General features: G+C 44.2%; 1 protein-coding gene across 5 annotated transcripts in view; it reads right to left on the bottom strand.

The window, feature by feature from the left end:
• Positions 1–22,405, bottom strand: part of LOC126283855 (uncharacterized) — a 242,530-nt gene that overhangs the window by 34,845 nt on the left and 185,280 nt on the right. Inside the window, exon 10 of one of the 5 annotated variants that reach the window (XM_049982310.1) lies at positions 5,990–6,305. The exons of 3 other annotated variants lie outside the window; for them this stretch is intronic. The gene's annotated coding sequence lies outside the window, so the exon portion shown is untranslated. Of the gene's footprint in view, positions 1–5,989; positions 6,306–6,330; positions 7,111–22,405 lie in introns of those variants that run through there. One more of the 5 variants, XM_049982305.1, reaches the window with a different exon arrangement.

Genomic DNA, 22,405 nt, shown 5'->3' with positions numbered 1-22,405 from the left:
TTGCGCAATAACATTTCACAGTTTTGTACTTTCACTGTTCACAACCCCCACAATATTACACAGTTATATGGTCAGTTCACAATTGGTAAATGTACATAAGCCTCATTAATAGGTTGCAGGCAACATCAGCATACTGCTACAATAGTTTGCCATTCAACATCTACGAGGTAAAAACCTAACCACACAGTTCACAGAAATTACAATTAAAACATCAAAAATTTCTCTTCCACAGTTCCCTCTACACAAAATAATTTAGGATGAATCATTTGTTTAAATAATGAAATTAACAGATATAGTTATACAAACAATACTTCTGACAAACCTGATAATTATTTTGGAATTAATTAAGGGCTGGCTTTGCTAATATCTTTTCAAATAGAGCCAAATAAATACTTTAAGAATCCTAGTAGTTCTTCTTCCAAATGTTTATAATTAGTACAGATTTATATTTGTTTATAAGGTAACAATAGAATCTGAGTCACGAAACAACTACTGATTTTACCCTACAGCAAAAGATATTAACTAAGAATGGTCAAAAATAAATTATGAAATTAATTACACACACAAAATGGATGGATGGATGGAGAGGTTTGTATGGGTGCACGATGGCAAGGTCTTCAGCGCCCGCTCAGTAACAGATTGAGACAGGTGTCAAGAAAATACTCAGAACAGTAAGATAAAACAGAACGTAAAACACAGGTAACAAGCTTTGAAAAATATGTGCCTACTCACACTGAAGCATGGGGTGAAGCATGCCATCAGCAGTAAAACATGAACAACACAGGAAAAAAGTGGTAGAGGAAGCTAAAACAATATAGCAGATGGAAGTGGCTGGCTGACCACAAGGAAAAAAGGGAGGAGCCAGCCACTCTGCAATACACTAAAACCTCCAGCCTAAAAGTTTACACCAGAGTCCAGACATATCACAAAACTTTAAAACCCTAGACACACACATCTCATAATTAGCTAAATCATAGGGCATCCCCATCAACTTGTGCTGCTGCCCTTGCATCACGGTATAAAATGCAGTCTGTTAAAATTCGCCAGACAGAGATGCGCACACCACAAGCATCACAAAACGGGGGATCCACCCGCCGTAATAGAAAGCTATGTGTGAGAGGGCAGTGCCCAATCCGAAGATGCATGAGGGTCACTTCTTCCCACCTAAGCTACCGGCAGGAGGAACACCACGGCCGAGTTGTTGACTTCACCAACCGCAGTTTATTGGCCGTCACCATCAGCCATTCTTCCTCCCACAACTCGATGCAATTCTTGTGGAGTGCAGAAATGACAGACTGCAAGGGAATAGGACACTGGACCACATCCTGCTCTCTGCAGGCCTCCTTGGCAGCCCAATCAGCCTGTTCATTGCCCCATATTCCCACATGACCAGGCACCCAGCAGGACACCTCCTTACCCTGCCGTTGGAGCAAGTACAGTTGGTCATATATCAGCTGGACCATCTCCTAAGTTGGGTACAGATTCTGCAAAGATTGTAAGGCACTAAGAGGATTGGAGCAGAGGAGAAACCAATTGCTCTGTCTGCTCCAGTGCCTTCAGGATCACGTGGAGCTCTGCTGCGAAAATGGTATATTCATCAGGAAGGTGAATCCAGGTAACATGATCAGGGAACACTACAGAACAGCCAAGGAAATTCTCTTGTTTGGAGCCATCAGTGTAAACGACAGTAAAACCGTGATGCACATGTAAAATGTTAAAAAACAGAGATTGGAATGTAAAATCTGGTGTACTATCTTTCTTAAAATTAGTCAAATCTAAACTAAGTCAGGGTCTCCAGAGAAGCCAAGGTGGAAATCTGCTCCAACCGTGATGGAAAACATGAAGACCAGCCATATTCATCGCAGAGAGGCAATTCTGTGTGCGAATCCCATAGGGCTGCGTCGCTCGTTGCCGGTTATGAAACAGCCATGCCAGAGGAAGCTGAGCAACGGTATGGTATGCAGGTGTGTTTGGTGTGGACAAAGTTTTATACGCCTGGTGCACTGTAAGTAGCCATCGCCGCATATGAAGTGGCGGTTCACCAGCCTCTGCACAGAGGCTTGGTATGGGCTAGTTCTGAATTCTCCAGTGGCCAACTGAAGTCCTTCATGGCGCACAATGTCCAACATCTTTAAGTAAGAAGCCGTTGCAGAACCATACACCGTGCACACATAATCGAGCCGAGTTCGTACAAACGCCCTGTAAAACTGGAGCAGACAAGTCCTGTCGGCTCCCCATGCACTGTGGCTAAGACATTTTAAAATACTTAAAGCCTTGAGTGTCTGTCATTTCAGGTCTTTAAGATGAGGTAACCATGTAAGCTTCGAGTCAAAAATGAGCCCCAGAAATCTCACTGTGTCTTGAAAAGCAAGGACTGTGTCCCTCATCCTCAACTCAGGAAAGGTTAAAATTGAATGAGAACAGAGAAAAAGAACACACACGGACATGAAAAATGGGCAGTTGGAAACTTCATTAGAGGTGGACTGAATTCCAGACTACACCTCTCAGCAACCACTGTATGGTGCTGGAAACCTGGGTTCTGGCTGGCTGTTGCAGTAACCATGGCAAATAGGCTACCATAGTCTGGGCAATGTATTGCAAATCCGTGTGGAGAGTGCCGTTTTTCATTACAGAAGCCGAGGGGCACCTCCCTCCTCTTCCACTTTTGGTGGAACGATTAATGGTGTTCAGGAACTTCTTGCTCTCTCAAATAATGCGGTGACATTTTGCCCTCGCCACCCAAAAGGCTGCAAGATTCTAAGCAGTCGGACGACACTGGAACCGACGCAGATCTGTGCGCCTGGTCCTGATTGCAGAGCAGCATTCGGCACTCCACAAAGGGACAGGTTGCCTCTTCTGGAGGCCTGTGAACTGTGGAATGGATGCTGCAGTGGCATGGTGAACCAGTTTGGTAATATGATCCACCCACGCCTCAACATTTGCACAGTGTTCGAACTGGGCCAACTGGCTATAAAGTGTCCAGTCGACCCCACTGAGCACCCATCGTGCATCTGGCAGGTGAATCCAGATTGGAAAATGATCACTTCCGTGCAAGTCAGTGACCAATTCCCATTGGGCACTGGTGGCAAGAGCTGGAGAGCAAAGCGAGAGATCAATGGCAGAGAACGACCCACAATATTCCACCGCCGTGCCGACTGGTGACCACTGAAGTATGCCCAGAGCTTACAGTGACGGGGGACTGGCAGTGCTTACCAGTCCCCAGCTCAGGAACCCCAGGGTTGCCAAGCCTGTACCCGACACCTGAATGCCGAGCCACTGGGGGCTACACACACAAAACTAAGCACAAAATTAGACCTGGCGCTATATGCATTAAGACTGAAGGCCAATCTTTCTCTTTTCTGGAAATGCAGATTATACTAATGGCTATTAATGGCAATAAGGCAAAAATAAAAATAAATTGAATTTAAGGAGGTGTAGCAAAACAAGAGAGGAAGTAAAGAGAATCCAGCTTGCTTTGTCACAAGCTCTTGATGATATTTTTGCAAAGTATTTTAAATTATATGCTACAAAGTCTACTGCAACAGGTCCAAGCACTGAAAGAATTGTATATGATTACATGCCTACAGTTGACAAGCCTGCCGCCTGCCAATGCATCAAACTTCACTTGCTGCGCATGGAAAATACTCCTACGTGAACGCCAGATTAAACAAATAATAATCTTAAGATTTCACCCTGAACGTAACCCCATAGTAGAATCTTTCGTGAATTGAATAAGTTTACATGCAATTATACACACAATCAACAGACACATTGGGTAGAATATCTACGGTTATACGAAAAGATCATAAATAATCAGCTGCTGTACACAGTACAATGCTCTCCAGCTGAACTATTATGCAAGACAAATGAGAAGAACAAATAGATAGATCCACTTCCATGCCTTCCGAGAGAAGAATGTTTCTGGAAAAAGAAAGTAATATGAACCTGAGTCACACTCACGGAACAATCACATTTGAGGAAAGTCTACGACCAGAAATCAATGGTAAATGCAAAGATGACAGGTAGGAGAAAGCATTCTCTCCCCAGCCCCCCCCCCCCCCCCACACACACTTTTTTTTTTTTAACTCACCTGAAATGCTCACTTCTACACAAAAGGAGCTGTAAGTGTGTAAGAGTCAGCTACTTTATACAATTCCTCTCTTACTTGAGGTGGGTACGGTAGTATTCTTAAATAATAGGAAGAAATTTGTATATATACATGGCTAGATGCCTCACAGTCAAAATGGTGTAATACATTGTTTGAATGTCAAGTATTTAGCTTTAAGTAATATTTCTTCATGTATTTTTTCCAGTACTTGTAGTACAAATGAAAGACTGGCGTAAGTAAAATATGTCTTAATTACCAATTATTTATAGATTCATAACCTGTTATGTTGTCACATAGTAAAGATCGAAAGTTGATTTAGTATTAGTAATGTTCAAAGCCATGTGAACAGTAACATTAGCCATGGAAGCAGGGTCTGAATAATATTTTTGTCCTAATATTTCGCAGATTCTACGTCAGTGTTCTGCTCAGATGTGAGCATGCTGTTGTCCTTTCTCCATCTTTTGACAATTTTTTGTGTGTGGTTTTGACTTGATCCAGATATGTGTTAATTTTGTCCTATGAATGGCTGACATTGTCCTTGCCTATATAAATGTTAGCTCATTGAGAATGCTAAGGTTTTACGAATTCAGGCCAGAGTTGTAAAAGAAAACTATTTTATAGATTAAAACTTGTTTCTGCGACAATGTGGATATAGCTGTTACAGAATGGTGTTGGCTTAATAGACTTGTGTTTTGCTTTACTAACAAAAACTGAGACCTGTGGAGGTGATACACAACCACATACTGTAACTAATACGTACTGATAAACTGTGATATAGTGAATTCAGTCTCTAAAATGTTATTGTGTTAGTGAGTACATGACAAACGATATGGGACAGTGATGATCACACACGGTGGAAATATAAGGCACAGTCAAACTAACATTGTATTGATGTAAATAAAACAGAAAGAAACTTCCACATGGGAAAAATATATTAAAAACAAAGATTCCAAGACTTACCAAGCGGGAAAGCGCGGGTAGATAGGCACAATGAATAAAACACACAAACACACACACAGAATTTCGAGCTTTCGCAACCGGCGTCTCCTTCCCTCTTTCCTGAAGAAGCAACCGTCGGTTGCGAAAGATAGAAATTCTGTGTATGTGTGTGTGTGTGTGTGTGTGTGTGTGTGTGTGTGTGTGTGTGTGTGCGTGTGTGTGTTTTATTTTTCTGACAAATTTGAAAGGTACAAACTAAAACGATAAAAATATAAAAAATGACAATTTTGCTGAGCACTACATTATGATGAACTGTTATATCAGGAACTGTACTTAATAGAATTCGTATCTGTAATCTATTCTGTATGCTCTCACTGTTCAGTGCTTCACAGCATCTCCAACTCTGCAAAGTAATAACATCTGAAGGCCCCTTCACAGTTTTTTCAGGTTTCCTGTCAATTACTGTCGTGAGTGCACACACACATGCAAATATTTACTTAAACAGTCCTGAGGACAGCTATAACACAGAGTTTAGCATGATCTCATGACATCTATTATCTGACTGGAAAACTTTAAGCAATCTATTATGATCAAATGGGTTACCTAGAAGTCATGACAAACAAATCAATTCTTTCATATTATTAACTGTAACTGTTAACAATGTATCATTCTTTATCTAAAGCAAACCAAATATCTAACAAAGCTTCTTTGTAACTGCTAATATTGTTACAGTGTGTCAGACACTAAGACCCTAAATGCTCCAACATTAATGGTACTAGAATGAGATTTTCACTCTGCAGTAGAGGGTGCACTGATATGAAACTTCCTGACAGATTAAAACTGTGTGCCAGACCAAGACTCAAACTTGGGATCTTTGTCTTTTGCGGGCAAGTGCTCTACCAAGTTTGGAAGGTAGGAGATACTGAAATAACAAGCAAATGCTTTAGGTGTGCATTATAATTTATTTAAAACAGTGTAGTCAGCACCATGTTCCACAAATCAAAAAAGCTTTGATATCTTCAGCCTGTTTAGTTGGAAGGGATTGGTTTGGTGACGCAACCGTTGCGTCCCATCAGTGTCCAATCGTTTACGTATTTTATTTCTAACAGCTAAGTCTGCAATCTAGTGTTCTTCATGGCATCCAATTATCACTGTTATTATCATGAAAATAGTTTTATTGCACTGAAAGAAAACAATAATACAGTCTTCTGTCATCAAAATTTTCTGCTCTCCAACAATGACTTCTGTGCTGATGGTCCTGTTACAGAGAGATAACTAGATGAATAAGGAGAATTTTTATTTCACAAATTTATTCTACAGCCTATCTTTCTTTCATGGTTTTATTATTCTCTTGATGTCATCAATATGATGTGGCCTTGTTTCGTGAACATTTTACCTCTGACTGTAAAAACATTTTTTTTAAAAAATCCACACCACTTAAAACAAAGCCAGCATTACGAACAGTATTTGATGAATAGCTTTTCAGAGAAATTCCTTTTTTATAAAATATAATAATAAAACAGATTGTTGCAACATCCTGTTCAAATATACTTACAGAGTTGAAGTTATTTTCCAGTATGATTCTGAGTTAAATCTAATTATTTTGTTTCTGTCTGTCTTCATTTCAACACTGCGGCCAGGAAATATATCACCACTTTTGTTCCAAAATCAGTAATTGCACTAATTCACCAATGAGGCTACTTGACATACAGTCAATAATAAAATAATAAGATTCTTTGATTCCCATAGTTTCAACAGACACTGCTACAATGTTTATGATTATACATCCAGAACTATTAGGTTGTTAGCAGGTCGATTAATGTGACACTGTGCAAAGAGTTACTTAGTGTCTGAAGACCACTGACGTTCAAGTTCTACAATACTGTTAAAACTGTTTGGATAGATCCTTCAGGCTGAATCTCTTCTTTCTTATGATTTCTGTATGTCAGTTAGATAAGTATAACATATATACCACTTGTACTCTTATATTTTTCCTGTACTGACATTAAAACCTTTTAATGCAGCATCTTATATTTTTAGTGTGTCTTAGCTAAATCCTGAAACTGACAAAATATCCACGGTTTGCAAATATTCTTTACTTGTTTCAATTTGATTCTAGTGAGGTAACAACAGATTGATTTCTGTATGACTTGTCTATAGCAACACAATGTAGGGCTTAGCAAAGGGGAAAGTGACTCCCACACTTTCTGTAGCACTTAAGCATACCCCTCCAACACCTCGCTAACCTACTGCCCTCTCCGCTTGGAATATCTTTTGCCACAACTTTCACAATCCTTTGGTTGTATTGAAATGATATTGGTAAGCTCTAGATGTAGCATAAGTAATGGAAGAAGTAAAGGTAACCACTCACCGTATAAATCAGGCACTGAGCAATCAGCAGGCTCACAAACAAGAATGAAAACATTGCCGAGGTTTCAGGCAACATCCTTATTCAGTGTTAACAAAAAACTCACATACACAAGCATGGCTCCTATGTTCCAGCTGACAACAATACCCCATTTCTTTAGCTCAACTGGGTTATGGGTTCAAAGATGACTGCTATGAGGCAGAGGCAGTAAGGGTACAGGACAGGAATGTCACACCAGTGACCTCAGCCTTGTGCAGCACATGAAGTTGTGTGTGGCATATGATGAAGTACAGGACTGGATTGGGTGGGGGTGGGGAGGCGGAGAGAGATGGAATTGAGGAAGATGCAGATTGGGGAGAGAGAAATAACAACTTAAATAAATTAGTGAAGTGAGGAACTCAGGAGCAAGGACTAACAGAGATTTAGACCAGGAGGATTGTGGACATGAAGCATGTGTAGCAAAGACAATTCCCTGGTACGTATTTCAGAAAAACTCATATTAGTGGGAATGCAGATGGCACAGGTGTTGTAGCAGCCACTGAAGTCAAGCTGCTGAGTAGTACCATCAAGTGCAGAACATAGTAGGAATATGGGCCACAAGAAACAGAAAATTTGCAATTTGCAACCATATGCTCCTTTCTGGCAGAAACAATGGGAGGATGCCAAAACTGTGCACTTGTACAAATGCGCGCATGTGCACGCGCGCGCCTGCACACACACACACACACACACACACACACACACACACACACACACACACACAGAGAGAGAGAGAGAGAGAGAGAGAGAGAGAGAGAGAGAGAGAGAGAGAGAGAGAGAGAGCGCAAGCTTTCTTCACCCCCCCCCCCCCCCTAAAAAAAAAGGCTAGAAAGAGGCAACTGAATCTCTCAAGAGAATTGTCACACTTATTCACAGACCATAGTCCTTACTCCACCTATTGGTGTCAGACTGGGAGAAGACAAGCCTCTAAATGCACCTACATCTACATTTATACTCTGCAAGCCACCCAATGGTGTGTGACGGAGGGCACTTTACGTGCCACTGTCATTACCTCCGTGTGTGTGTGTGTGTGTGTGTGTTTGAGGTTTATGGGCACTAAACAGTGTGGTCATCAATGCCCCAACGCATAGAAACAGGAACACATGCGGTGAAGGGACGAAGACGGACACCAAACAAGGAGAACGGCTAAAAGACACAGACCTGACGCAGTTCCAAATGCTCACATACAGAGGCAAAACAAGAGGAGAAGAAACACACTAAAAAAGGAAAGGAAACACAAGGAAAAGAGAACAGAAACAGAAGGGAAACAAGGAGGTAATCGTGACTGGCGGACCTCTTACCTAAAACCTGGGTGAGCCAGTCACCCAGCAGCACATTAAAACCCTCTCCCAAAAATCCGAGGCAACAGATTGGACAGGACACAAAACCGTAAGACCTTAACCACAGTCGCTACGTCGTCTTGCAAAATAGAGGGCAAATCCGGTGGCAAAGAAACCACCACCCTCTGGTCAGAGAATAAAAGACAGTCAAGTAAAATGTGGCGGACAGTAATCTGGACACCACAAGCATTGCAGATTGGGGGGTCCTCCCGCCAGAGTAAAAAACCATGCGTTAAGGGACTGTGCCCAATGCGGAGGCGAGTGAGGAGAACCTCATCCCGCCTGTATGACTGGTAGGACGTACGCCATGGTCGCATAGTGGCCTTTACCAGACGCAGCTTATTGTCAGAAACTGCCAGCCACTCCTCTTCCCATTGATGCATAACACGAAAACGCAAAAGGGAGGTTACAGCATGGAGGGGGACGGCACATTCAACAACGTGAGGGAGGGAACATGCATCTTTGGCAGCCACATCTGCCAGTTCATTTCCCCTAATACCTACGTGCCCCGGCACCCAGCAGAAAGAAACCTCCTTCCCCTGCCGTTGCAGGTGGAGTAGGGCATCATGGATGTTCTGGACGACCGTATCCGCTGGGTACAAGTGTTGCATGGTCTGAAGGGCACTCAGGGAGTCAGAAAAGACGAGGAACTTAATACTGGGAACACATGTCATCTGCTCCAATGCCCGCAAGATTGCAAACAATTCGGCATCGAGGATGGTAGACGCCGCAGGAAGCCATAACTTGACGACTCGATCAGGGAAAACAACAGCACAACCAACAGAGTCCCCCTGTTTAGAGCCATCTGTGAATACAGGTACGTGGTCCGGATGCTGGTTTAAAATATCGTAAAATAAGGAGGTAAAAACAAATGCCGGAGTGCAGTTCCTCCGGTTCTCCGACAAGTCTAGAAGGATGCTGGGCCTCTGGAGCAACCAGGGAGGCAGGCAAGTAAAACCTTGTCGTTGGGGGGCCACACGCTCCACACCAAGGGACTCAAGCAAATGCTTGGCACGAATCCCAAATGGTCTCGTTGCCCTGGGACGACTGGAAAAGAGACGTTCCGTAGGCGGTCGGGCAATGGTAGTGTACGCAGGGGAGGTAGGACAGGCAAGGAAATGACACACCCGTCGCACCATGAGGAGTTTCCGCTGGATTGCGAGCGGCGGTTCCCCTGCCTCAGCACACAGGCTGGGGATGGGACTGGTACGGAAGGCACCAGTGGCCAGCCTGATACCCTCATGGTGTACTGCGCAAGGATCTTCAGATACGAAGGCCTTGTTGACCCATACACGGTGCAAGCATAGTCAAGACACGATCGGATGAAAGCCCTATAAAACTGCAGCAGACGTGCCCGATCTGCTCCCCAGGACCGATGGCTCAGACACTTCAAAATATTCAGTGCCTTCAGAGCCCGCACCTTGAGGTCTTTAAGGCGAGGCAACCACGACAACTTGGAATCAAAAGTGAGGCCCAGGAACCTCACAGTGTCTCTAAAAGGAAGAACGGTGTCCCTCAGATGCAATTCAGGGGAGGTAAAAAGACGCCGAGAACGATTAAAATGAACACACACAGATTTGTCTGCAGAAAAGGTAAAACCCGTCTTTGCAGTCCATGCCTCTAAGCGCTTTATCGTAAGCTGCAACTGCCAACTAGCAGTGACAAGACTGGAGGAAGAACAGAAAACAGCAAAATCGTCCACAAACAAGGAGCATTGGGCAGGACTCCGGATAGTGGACATGATACTGTTAATAGCGACGGCGAAGAGGGTGACACTTAAAACGCTGCCCTGAGGAACACCATTCTCCTGCACGTACAAATCCGATAGCACATTACCAACCCGATACCGAAAGAGGCGGTGAGAAAGAAAGGACCGAATGAAGATGGGGAGACGGCCACGAAAGCACCACTCATGGAGTTGATTGAGGATAAGGCGGCACCAAGTAGTGTCATCTCTGAAAGCCACACTGAGAGGGGCTAAGGAGCTGCCTGGTCTCGAGCAGCCAAACCAGGCGGCGGTTGACCATGCGTTCCAACGTCTTCCCAACACAGCTCGCCAAAGCAATACTCCGATAACTACTGGGATGCATTCGGTCCTTCCCTGCTTTGAGGAGGGGAATCAAAATCGCCTCCCTCCATGAGTCAGGGTATGTGCCGGATAACCATATCATATTAAAAAAGTTCAGGAGAACTTCCTTGGATGGCAGCAACAGGTGCCGCAGCATGCTGTACCGGATTAGATCATGACCAGGCGCAGTATCATGAGCCACAGACAGCGCAGTATCCAGTTCCCACATTGTGAAGGGGCAGTTATAGGGTTCAGAATTTAGAGACCGGAAGTCCAAGTGACCCCTTTCGATGGCAGTGTGGTAGCGGCAGAAATCTGGATCACAGTTAATAGTGGCGGTAGAGTCCGCAAAATGCATGGCCAGTGTCTGGGCAATGTCTCTCGGCGCCGTGAGGAGACATCCCTGATGCAGCAATGCCGTGACAGGGAGCTGGCTGAGTTTCCCAGAAATGCTCCTGATGGCTTCCCATACTTTCGTAGAACTAGTGGAGCGAGAGATGGAGTTCAAGAACGATTGCCATGACCGTCGTTTGCTCTCTTTAATCACTCGCCGCGCTCTGGCCCTTGCCACCCGAAAGGCCGCAAGATTGTCAGCTGAGGGACGGCACTTGAAGCGGCGCAGTGCTGCACGGCGGGCGCGGATGGCTGAGTGGCACTCAGTGGTCCACCAAGGGACAGGACGCCTCTTGGGATGACCGGATGACCGTGGGATTGACAATTCAGCAGCATGGGAGATCACGGCTGTAACATGGTCTACCCATTCGTGGACACTGGCACGGTGTTCCAAAACAGCCAGTTGGCTGAAAAGTGTCCAGTCAGCTCTGCAGAGGTGCCACCGGGGCGGCACTGGTAATGCCACAGCCTCATCCAGGAGGCGAATCCAGAGGGGGAAGTGGTCACTAGAATGGAGGTCAGCTGCAGCCTCCCACAGAGCAGAATCCGTAAGTGCTGGAGAGCAAAAGGAAAGGTCAATAGCCGATGACGACCCGGAAGCAGTACAGAAATGAGTGGGAGCACCAGAGTTGAGGAGGCACAGTTCTTCAGACATCATGACGCTTTCCAGAATGCGACCCCTGGGGCAAGTAGTCGGAGAGCCCCATAAGACATTATGAGTGTCTAAGTCCCCCAGAAGAAGAAATGGGCGGAGGAGTTGGCTAATAAGGTCCGTGAGAGCCTTGGAGTCTATCGCATCCGGAGGTGGTAAATAAACTGAACAGACTGTGAGCCTCTGACCCACAAGAATGTCAACTGCAACTGCTTGCAAGTCGGTGACGAGAGGGCACTCAGATGAGGGGTGCATGTCACGGACAAAAACAGCAACACCACCCTTTGCCCTAGGCCCCGGTAGATCATCTTTTCGATATACGGTATAGCCCCATAAAGAAGGAGAATCAGTGGCCAGAAAATGTGTCTCTTGGAGACACAAGCACAAGGGGCACTCTCGTATAAGGAGTTGTAATTCGGCCACATGTGTCCTGAACCTATTCAGGTTCCACTGTAATATGGGAGCCAGTGATAGGGTGGCTGAACTTTCACCCTGCCTCTGTGCTTTGGAGGAGAGACCGTATTGGCCGGAGATTTATTCCTGGGGCGAGAAGATCGCCCCCGATCGACATCAATGTCCATAAGCTCTGATGATGACCCACGGGAGATGTCAGACAGTACGATGGCCTCGTCATCGGACCGACGCTGACTAGTCTCCTCAGGTGGCAGAACCTTCAGTTTCTGAGGCTTTGTCTTGGGGGGCTTGGAATGCAGAGCCTTGTCAATAGTTGAAGGTTGACTCGCCTGGGCAGAAGGCACCATATGGGGAGAGGCAGGAAGTACCTCAATGTCAGCAACCACGGCCTTGTCCGATGTAGCGGGGAGAGCTGCAGATTGCAAAACAACCGCAGCAGCACAAGTGCACTGGCAAGCGCATGTATTAGTGCTAACACTAGCAACCTCCGTTTGCATAGCAACAGTGGCCAGTTGTACTGGTTTTTTGAGAGCAGAAGCGAAAGATGTTGAAAACACAGGAGGTTGCATGGCCTTAAAGAGCTTCTTGGCCTCACCATAGGTGATGCGCTTAGATGTTTTAATCTCCTGTACCTTCTGTTCTTCGAGATAGATGGGGCAGATCCGGCTCCAGACAGGGTGACTCCCAGAGCAATTCACGCACTTCACAGGCGATGAACAATCGGCTCCGTCATGGGCAGGCTGACCACATTTACCACAAGTGGCTATCCCATTGCACCCCAACGTAGTATGCCCAAAGCGCTGACATTTAAAACAGCGCATTGGGTTGGGGAAATATGGCTGTACGTGCAAATGTAGGAACCCCGCTTTAACATGCTCTGGGAGTCTCGGGCAACTGAACGTGAGAATAAACGAGTCAGATTTGACGAGGTCCCCATTGACTCGTTTCATAATGTGCTGCACGTCAACAATTCCTTCGTCAGCCCACTCAGATTTTAACACGTCTATGGGTATATCCACCAAGTCCCTACACGTCACAACACCCTTACTATAATTCAAAGTGGAGTGGAGCTCGGTCTCGACAGCGTACTCTCCTAGACAATTTACTTTCCGAAGGGCAGCGACTTGACGGGAACTAGAAGTTCCAACTAACAGAGTCACATTGCGCAGTCGCTTTACAGATTTCAGTGTTCCTACAATTGCCTCAAGACCCTTGTGGATGTAAAAGGGAGAAACCCTCTCAAAGCTACCCTCCTTCCTTTTAATAATCAAAAACACAGTCTGATTATCAGCATATGCTCCGTTACTACATTCTGTTAAATCTCTAGCAACACCAGGCGCTGGAGGACTCGCAGCGCGTAGCCGCTTTTTCGATGGGGTGTGTTTTCCTACCAGAGGCCCACTCAAGCCACTGGTAGGGGGAAATGTAGAGGTCGAAGGGTCCATTGCGGTCCCATGAGCAGCTAGGGAACTAAAAGTCCGCTCAGACAGAGCCCCGCGTGCCTGAGTAAGCCTTATACAACTGGGGTGCGGCAGGTGCCCCAGAGGTTGCCCGCTTGCGACTGTTCCACCCCAACAGCCATGCATCTTCTAGGCGCGGAGCACACCAAAAGATTGAGGGGTTTTTATAGAGGTTGGCCTTCCTCGCAATCCAGGCGGTCAAGCCAAGATTACCATTCCCCGCAGCACACAACATTTCACCGCCGCGCCGTACGGTGGTCGCTGAAGCATGTCCGGGGGTTACGGTGACAGGACACTGGCGGCGCAGACCAGTCCCCAGCTCAGGACCCCAGGGTCGCCAAGCCCATACTCAGCAAGTGAATGCTGAGCCCCTGGGGGAGTCATTACTTCCCTTTCCTGTTCCAGTCGCATATGGTTCGCGGGAAGAATGACTGACTGAAAGCCTCCGTGCGCGCTCTAATCTCTCTAATTTTACATTCGTGATCTCCTCGGGAGGTATAAGTAGGGGGAAGCAATATATATTTGATACCTCATCCACAAACGCACCCTCTCGAAACCTGGTGAGCAAGCTATATTGCGATGCAGAGCGCCTCTCTTGCAGAGTCTGCCACTTGAGTTTGTTAAACATCTCCGTAACGCTATCACGGTTACCAAATAACCCTGTGACGAAATGCGCCGCTCTTCTTTGGATCTTCTCTATCTCCTCCATCAACCCAATCTGGTACTGATCCCACACTGATGAGCAATACTCAAGTACAGGTCAAACGAGTGTTTTGTAAGCCACCTCCTTTGTTGATGGACTAAATTTTCTAAGGACTCTCCCAATGAATCTCAACCTGGTACCCACCTTACCAACAATTAATTTTATATGATCATTCCACTTCAAATCGTTCCGCATGAATACTCCCAGATATTTTACAGAAGTAACTGCTATCAATGTTTGTTCCGCTATCATATAATCATACAATAAAGGATCCTTCTTTCTATGTATTCGCAATACATTACATTTGTCTATGTTAAGGGTCAGTTGCCACTCCCTGCACCAAGTGCCTATCCGCTGCAGATCTTCCTGCATTTCGCTACAATTTCCTAATGCTGCAACTTCTCTGTATACTACAGCATCATCTGCGAAAAGCCGCATGGAACTTCTGACACTATCTACTAGGTCATTTGTATATATTGTGAAAAGCAATGGTCCCATAACACTCCCCTGTGGCACGCCAGAGGTTACTTTAATGTCTGTAGACGTCTCTCTATTGATAACAACATGCTGTGTTCTGTTTGCTAAAAACTCTTCAATCCAGCCACACAGATGGTCTGATATTCCGTAGGCTCCTACTTTGTTTATCAGGCAACAGTGCGGAACTGTATCGAACGCCTTCCAGAAGTCAAGAAAAATAGCATCTACCTGGGAGCCTATATCTAATATTTTCTCGATCTCATGAACAAATAAAGTGAATTGGGTCTCACATGATCGCTGTATCAGGAATCCATGTTGATTCCTACAGAGTAGATTCTGGGTTTCCAAAAATGACATGATACTCGAGCAAAAAACATGTTCTAAAATTCTACAACAGATCGACGTCAGAGATATAGGTCTATAGTTTTGCGCATCTGATTGACGACCCTTCTTGAAGACTGGGACTACCTGTGCTCTTTTCCAATCATTTGGAACCTTCCGTTCCTCTAGAGACTTGCGGTACACGGCTGTTAGAAGGGGGGCAAGTTCTTTCGCGTACTCTGTGTAGAATCTAATTGGTATCCCGTCATGTCCAGTGGACTTTCCTCTGTTGAGTGATTCCAGTTGCTTTTCTATTCCTTGGACACTTATTTCGATGTCAGCCATTTTTTCGTTTGTGCGAGGATTTAGAGAAGGAACTGCAGTGCGGTCTTCCTCTGTGAAACAGCTTTGGAAAAAGGTGTTTAGTATTTCAGCTTTACACGTGTCATCCTCTGTTTCAATGCCATCATCATTCCGGAGTGTCTGGATATGCTGTTTCGAGCCACTTACTGATTTAACATAAGACCAGAACTTCCTAGGATTTTCTGTCAAGTCTGTACATAGAATTTTACTTTCGAATTCACTGAACGCTTCACGCATAGCCCTCCTTACGCTAACTTTGACATCATTTAGCTTCTGTTTGTCTGAGAGGTTTTGGCTGCGTTTAAACTTTGAGTGAAGCTCTCTTTGCTTTCGCAGTAGTTTCCTAACTTTGTTGTTGTACCACGGTGGGTTTTTCCCGTCCCTCACAGTTTTACTCGGCACGTACCTGTCTAAAATGCATTTTACGATTGCCTTGAACTTTTTCCATAAACACTCAACATTGTCAGTGTCGGAACAGAAATTTTCATTTTGATCTGTTAGGTAGTCTGAAATCTGCCTTCTATTACTCTTGCAAAACAGATAAACCTTCCTCCCTTTTTTTTACATTTCTATTAACTTCCATATTCAGGGATGCTGCAAGGCCTTATGATCACTGATTCCCTGTTCTGCACATACAGAGTCGAAAAGTTAGGGTCTGTTTGTTATCAGTAGGTCCAAGATGTTATCTCCACGAGTCAGTTCTCTGTTTAATTGCTCGAGGTAATTTTCGGATATTGCACTCAGTATAATGCCACTCAATGCTCTGTCCCTACCACCCGTCCTAAACATCTGAGTGTCCCAGCCTATATCTGGTAAATTGAAATCTCCACCTAAGACTATAACATGCTGAGAAAATTTATGTGAAATGTATTCCAAATTTTCTCTCAGTTGTTCTGCCACTAATGCTGCTGAGTCAGGAGGTCGGTAAAAGGAGCCAATTATTAACCTAGCTCGGTTGTTGAGTGTAACCTCCACCCATAATAATTCACAGGAACTATCCACTTCTACTTCACTACAGGATAAACTACTACTAACAGCGACAAACACTCCACCACCGGTTGCATGCAATCTATCCTTTCTAAACACCGTCTGTACCTTTGTAAAAATTTCGGCAGAATTTATCTCTGGCTTCAGCCAGCTTTCTGTACCTATATCAGCTTCAGTGCTTTCTATCAGCACTTGGAGTTCCGGTACTTTACCAATGCAGCTTCGACAGTTTACAATTACAATACCGATTGCTGCTTGGTCCGCGTATGTCCTGACTTTGCCCCGCACCCTTTGAGGCTGTTGCCCTTTCTGTACTTGCTTGAGGTCATCTAACCTAAGAAACCGCCCAGCCCATGCCACACAACCCCTGCTACCCATGTAGCCGCTTGTTGCGTGTAGTGGAAGAAGAATACCAGAAGATGTGCTTAATGCTGATTGGCAGCAACTAAACTGACGTGGAAGATCTCTAACTTTTGGGGGATACTGCACCACGTGATGACATGACAGTTTCACCAATAGCATTTTAAGAAAGACTTGAGTAGTGGGACATCCTATCAATCACCTCCATCTGCTGCACCATGGGAGGCTGTAATGGAAGAGGAAGAGTGTCGAAGCTCCCACAACATAGTACCTTTGAGAAGCAACAGAGTGAAGACAGCTGAAGTTAACCGTGATGACAGATGGACAGCTAGAAGAGTTCGATTGGAAATATAACTGCAAAATCAGCGCAAAGTGTAGCCATTGGTCTGTCTCGACAACCAAAGAAACTTAAGGATCAGAGTAACATGGACCGACATGTGGGGCTTCATACCAGAAAAAACAATGCTCCCTCAGATCAGGGTGGTTGTCCTCTTCTATCAAGGAGACAGGAGACAACAGCAGCAGTAGGTTCCAGAATGAAACCCTCTACAGAAACCAACAGGTGCAAGTATGTTGTCACTGACTCATCGCCACCCGGCCCATACCACTGAGGATAGAAACTTGAAATTTGCAGAAGGTGTTGACCTTATGCTGTAGGCATTGTTTGTGAAGGGAATTTTTTGGAATTCCACCCTTAAGGGTGTGAAGCATAGAATGAAAGTTTTTTGAAAATGTGTTTCTATTAAGACTATTTTGAAGCTAGACCTACGAAAAATGGTATTTCGTTTCGGAGTCAGAAAAAAAGCATTTTTTAATGTGTTTCAGCTATTCTGGAAATTTAACCCTTCTGGAAGTGAGATAGTGGGTGAAAGTTTTTTTTGAAAATAAATCATTATTAAAGAACTACTAAAGTATTGTTAAAGCTACATCTAGGAAAATTGGTGTTTGACTTTTGTAAAAAAAAATGTGTTTCAATGTTTTTGGGAATTAAACACATATGGGGTAACACAGGGGATGGAAGTTTTATGGAAATATTTCGTTATGCAGGCATTTTTGAAGCTAAATTTATGACAATTTGTGTTAGGAGTCTCTGTTAGAATTTAAAAAATATGCATTTCATTGTTTTTGAAAATTCAACTCATAAGGGGATGGAATAGGGCCAGATGTTTCACTGACTCATCATTGTTTAGCCCAAACCACTAAGGATATAAACTGAAAGTTGGAGAGTGTGTCGGCCTTATACTATACACATTGTTTAAGAAGGGATTGTCAGAAATCATTATTAAAGAACTACTAAAGTATTGTTAAAGCTACATCTAGGAAAATTGGTGTTTGACTTTTGTAAAAAAAAAAATTAGAAAGTATGTTATTATTAAGACAATTTTGAAGCTATGGCTATGAAAATTGATATTTGATGTCTCAGTCAGAAATTAAAAAATATGTGTTTCAGCATCTATGGAAATGTGACCACTAAGAGGGTAAAATAGTAGGTGGAACTTTTTTTGAAAACAAATCACTATTAAAGAACAAGTAAAGTATTTTTAAGGCTATATCTGTGCAAACTGATATTTGAATTCTCGGCCTGAAATAAAAAAAAAAAATGTCTTGTATTGTTTTTGGAAATTAAACACGCAAGAAAATGAAATAGGGGATGAAAAGCTTTGTGAAATTTTTTGTTATGAAAGTCTTTTCAAAGCTATATCTTTGAAAACTTGTATCTGACATCTCTTTAGACATGAAAAGATAACTGTTTTGGAGCGTCAGCATCTATGGGAGTAAATAGGAGATGAAAATTTCTAAGAAAATATTTCATTACTATAAAAAGTTTAAAGCTAAACCTATGAAAATTATTTTTTTCACTGCTTGGTTAGATATATAGAAATACATGTTAAGGGATGAACATTTCTAAGGAAATATCACCACAAGAACTCATAAGGCATGATTAACAAAAACCTTGGAATCGCTTTTTGGTCAGAAGCACATTCAGAATAGACTAGCTTTCTGTGGCCTTAATTAGTGCGGAAAAATGGAATTTTCAATTTGTGAACAATATAAAAAATTGATTAAAGAAAAACCAAAAACATCTGTACAGATCATATGGTCTATATGTGTGAAGCAGCACACACTAAACTAGTTACATAAATACAGAAAACTGCAAACAGTCACATTTTTGAAACGTTGTTTATTTTATAAATCATTTTTCCAAACTTTTCAAGTTCACCTTCAGATGATGCACAGGAGGTTATTTAACTATTTCATAGCATAAGGCTGGATGGTGGTTCTGTGACAAGAATATGGAACATGCTCTAGAGTACGAGTATTTTTTATGTGGCGATTAGGATCCAGAAATGAATTCTGCTCTTACTACACCATTATGGGTGGCCTTGTTATTAGTATCCATCCATCACCTCTCCAGGCGACACCACCTTGACGAAGCACTGTCCATGTGAGTGGAGAGGATTGTGTACCCACGTGAAGCTGAGGGCTATGCTGAAGGTAGAGGACCTACTGCCGGAAAGGCCTCAGCCGATGGATCAGACTAAGAGTGTCCCACAACATCCCATCTTCCCTATCCACTCCTAGTCCTACTCAGTTTCCTTTCCCAACACAAGGTGTGATGCGATCTGTGCGAGGGGTGTGTGACACATGGGAAGATGTAGCGCAAATGGAGCCTCATGGATACTAAGTGACCTCCCTGAGTAAGTAGCCTTACACCGCGCAGGGTATTCGTGTTGTGGACTGTGTGGATTTCCAAATCTCGTGGGACCAATATGGTCACAATTAAAGAAAAAAAAGAAAAACAAACTGAGTGGTAAACTGAGACCTCAGACACCCAAACATCGGGGTCAGGACCAATGGAAGGCATTCCCACTACTGATTCAGGGTCGACACCTGAGCCAGAAATGGGGACTGTAACTGAGAAGTTGGACGAGATCAAGGTTAAAGCCTTGTCTGGGGACTAGAGGAGGAAACTACTCAGGGAACAGAGGAAAAAGGAAGGGAAAGAATGGCTTCCTAAAGACAAGTGGAGGTAATTAAAGGGACTTGAACCTAAGACCCTCAAGAAAAAACTGTCTTTGGTTGTAGGGGATACGCAGACCCCCACAACGTTGAAGACAACAAGCAAGAGAATGAGGGAGGAATCTATTACCCCCTTCTCCCTGGATTAGCTAGCCCAGAAAAAAACCAAGGCAAGAAATAGGGAAACAGACCTATAGTACTGAAGTCTCGGTTTTTAAGACTGCAGTTATTCAGGAAGGCTACCCACTAATGGCCATCACCTTGCAGCAGGAGGAATCTGTACAGATGGCCCTCTTTGAAAAAGCTGGGGGTGGGGGTGGTGGTGGTGGTGTGGGGGGCCTGGATTGGGGGTGGGGGGGGTGGGGGGGGGGGGGGGGGGGGGGAAAGCTGGCCCACGACCCAACTTCAAGATTCAGGATGGTCTATCTACATCATGGTGCCCTTATTTTTGTCTGAGAGAGGGTGCACACAGTGGAATGGTTTGAGTACAAGGTGCCCCCATATCCCCATGGGAAGATGTGAAGCTGCTGGTTAAGATGGCAGCAGAACTTCTTGAGACCACAAAGGTATCAATATGGGTACCAAAGATCCTTAAGTATGTCTCTCCTAAGACTCTGTTTGAGAAAATAGGCACTCAGAACCCAAAACTCTCGACAGAAGAATGGACAGTGATCAACCAGAAGTTTGTAACAAAAAAATAAATCCTGAAGGCGATGCGAGAGTAGATCCTGAAATTGTTTTTAGGGTTCCCACAGGTCACTGTCAGGGTTCTCAAATACCTCAAAGCCAATGATGGCAGCAATACGGAGACTGGAGGTGCTGCAGATTAATCTGCAGCACAGTAAAGGTGGCTCTGCTGCCCTGAGCCACTGCCTGGGGAGGCAGGAAGTGGACATGGCCCTGATACAAGAACCCTATTTATATAAAGGAGGTGTATCAGGTTTCGGTGGCACTGGGGGTAAACTGATTTATACTAGAAATCTAAGAAACTCCAGAACATGATCTATGTAAGAAATGGAATTTCTTTCATGCCACAACAACAACAACATCTTCTGTTACCCAAGGATTTCTAATAGCCCTCCTCTTTTTACCTACTTGATCCTCTGCTGCCTTCACTATTTCATCTCTCAAAGCTACCCATTCTTCTTCTACTGTATTTCTTCCTCCCGTTCTTGTCAATCGTTCCCTAATGCTCTCCCTGAAACACTCTACAACCTCTGGTTCTGTCAAGTTATCCAGGTCTCATTTCATTAAATTTCCATTTTTTTGCATCTTAGCCATAACAGGCAGAATTAGCAGCACACCAACCACTGGGATGGAAACCATGCTGGACATGCCTCCACTACACCTTTGTGTCAAGATGGTGGCACAGCTGGGGCATACAGACTCAAAACTGGCAAAAACTGGATCTCATCAGGATATCCAGAATCGCACACTAGCATAGTGAGTGAGGTAAACATAGGAATGGCTGAGGAAATGCCTGCCGACTATATAACAACTCCCAATTGCTTCAGCAAGCCTTACAATAGAAGAACTGGAAGCAGGAGCAGTGGGAAAAAACAGTTCAACACCATACGGGAGACACTGTTTGGTTCACCGATGGGTCGAAATCAGGCCAAGGCGTTGGGGCAGGGGGTGTATGAGGTTCAGCCAAGCCTGGAGGGCATAATCCCTCTAGAAAAACTGGCCTTTGTATTACAAGCTGAAATTACTGCAATCAGGGCATGTGTGGAGGAGAATCTACATCTATTCAGACAACCAGGCACCCTTGAAATCACTGTCAGCTCCTGAAATTATATATAAGATTGTTGCAGAATGCCACAGGGCTCTTGTGGAGCTCGGTGGAAGCAATAGGGTAAACGTAGTGTGGGTCCCTGGCCACTCAGGGATCTGTGGCAATGAATAAGCCGACAGATTGGCCAGGATGGAGGCAATGACTCCATTTATTGGACCGGAACCTCTCCTGACAATCACCAAGGCTATGATCAAACTAGAACTCGGAACTGACTCAGGAGACAGCACACAGAATATTGGACCAATGTCCAAAAACAAAAACGTGGTTAGGTAATGACGTCCAAGCCATGTTTTAAAACAAGCTCTGTAATCTTTGGACTGAACAGGAAAGAGATCAAACTCATGACCGGACTGATGACCAGCCACAGGAATTTCAAAAAACACCTGCACACAATGGGTATAATGAAAGAAGACCCTAAATGTAGGATCTGTGATGAGGGTGAAGAAACTGCATCACACCTAATCTTTGAATGCATGGCATTGGAGAGCAAAAGATACAGAATCTTCGGGGCAACTAGACCTGAAGAAATTGTGCCTAACAAAAAACTGGTAAAGGGACTCCTTGCTCTATTTAAGGGCATTGGTTGGCTTTACTAGA

The sequence above is a fragment of the Schistocerca gregaria genome, chromosome 1 (genome assembly GCF_023897955.1).
Source record: "Schistocerca gregaria isolate iqSchGreg1 chromosome 1, iqSchGreg1.2, whole genome shotgun sequence".
Taxonomy (NCBI): domain Eukaryota; kingdom Metazoa; phylum Arthropoda; class Insecta; order Orthoptera; family Acrididae; genus Schistocerca; species Schistocerca gregaria.
The sequence above is the reverse complement of the archived record's forward strand: the minus strand, read 5'-3'. Positions and strand labels throughout refer to the sequence as shown.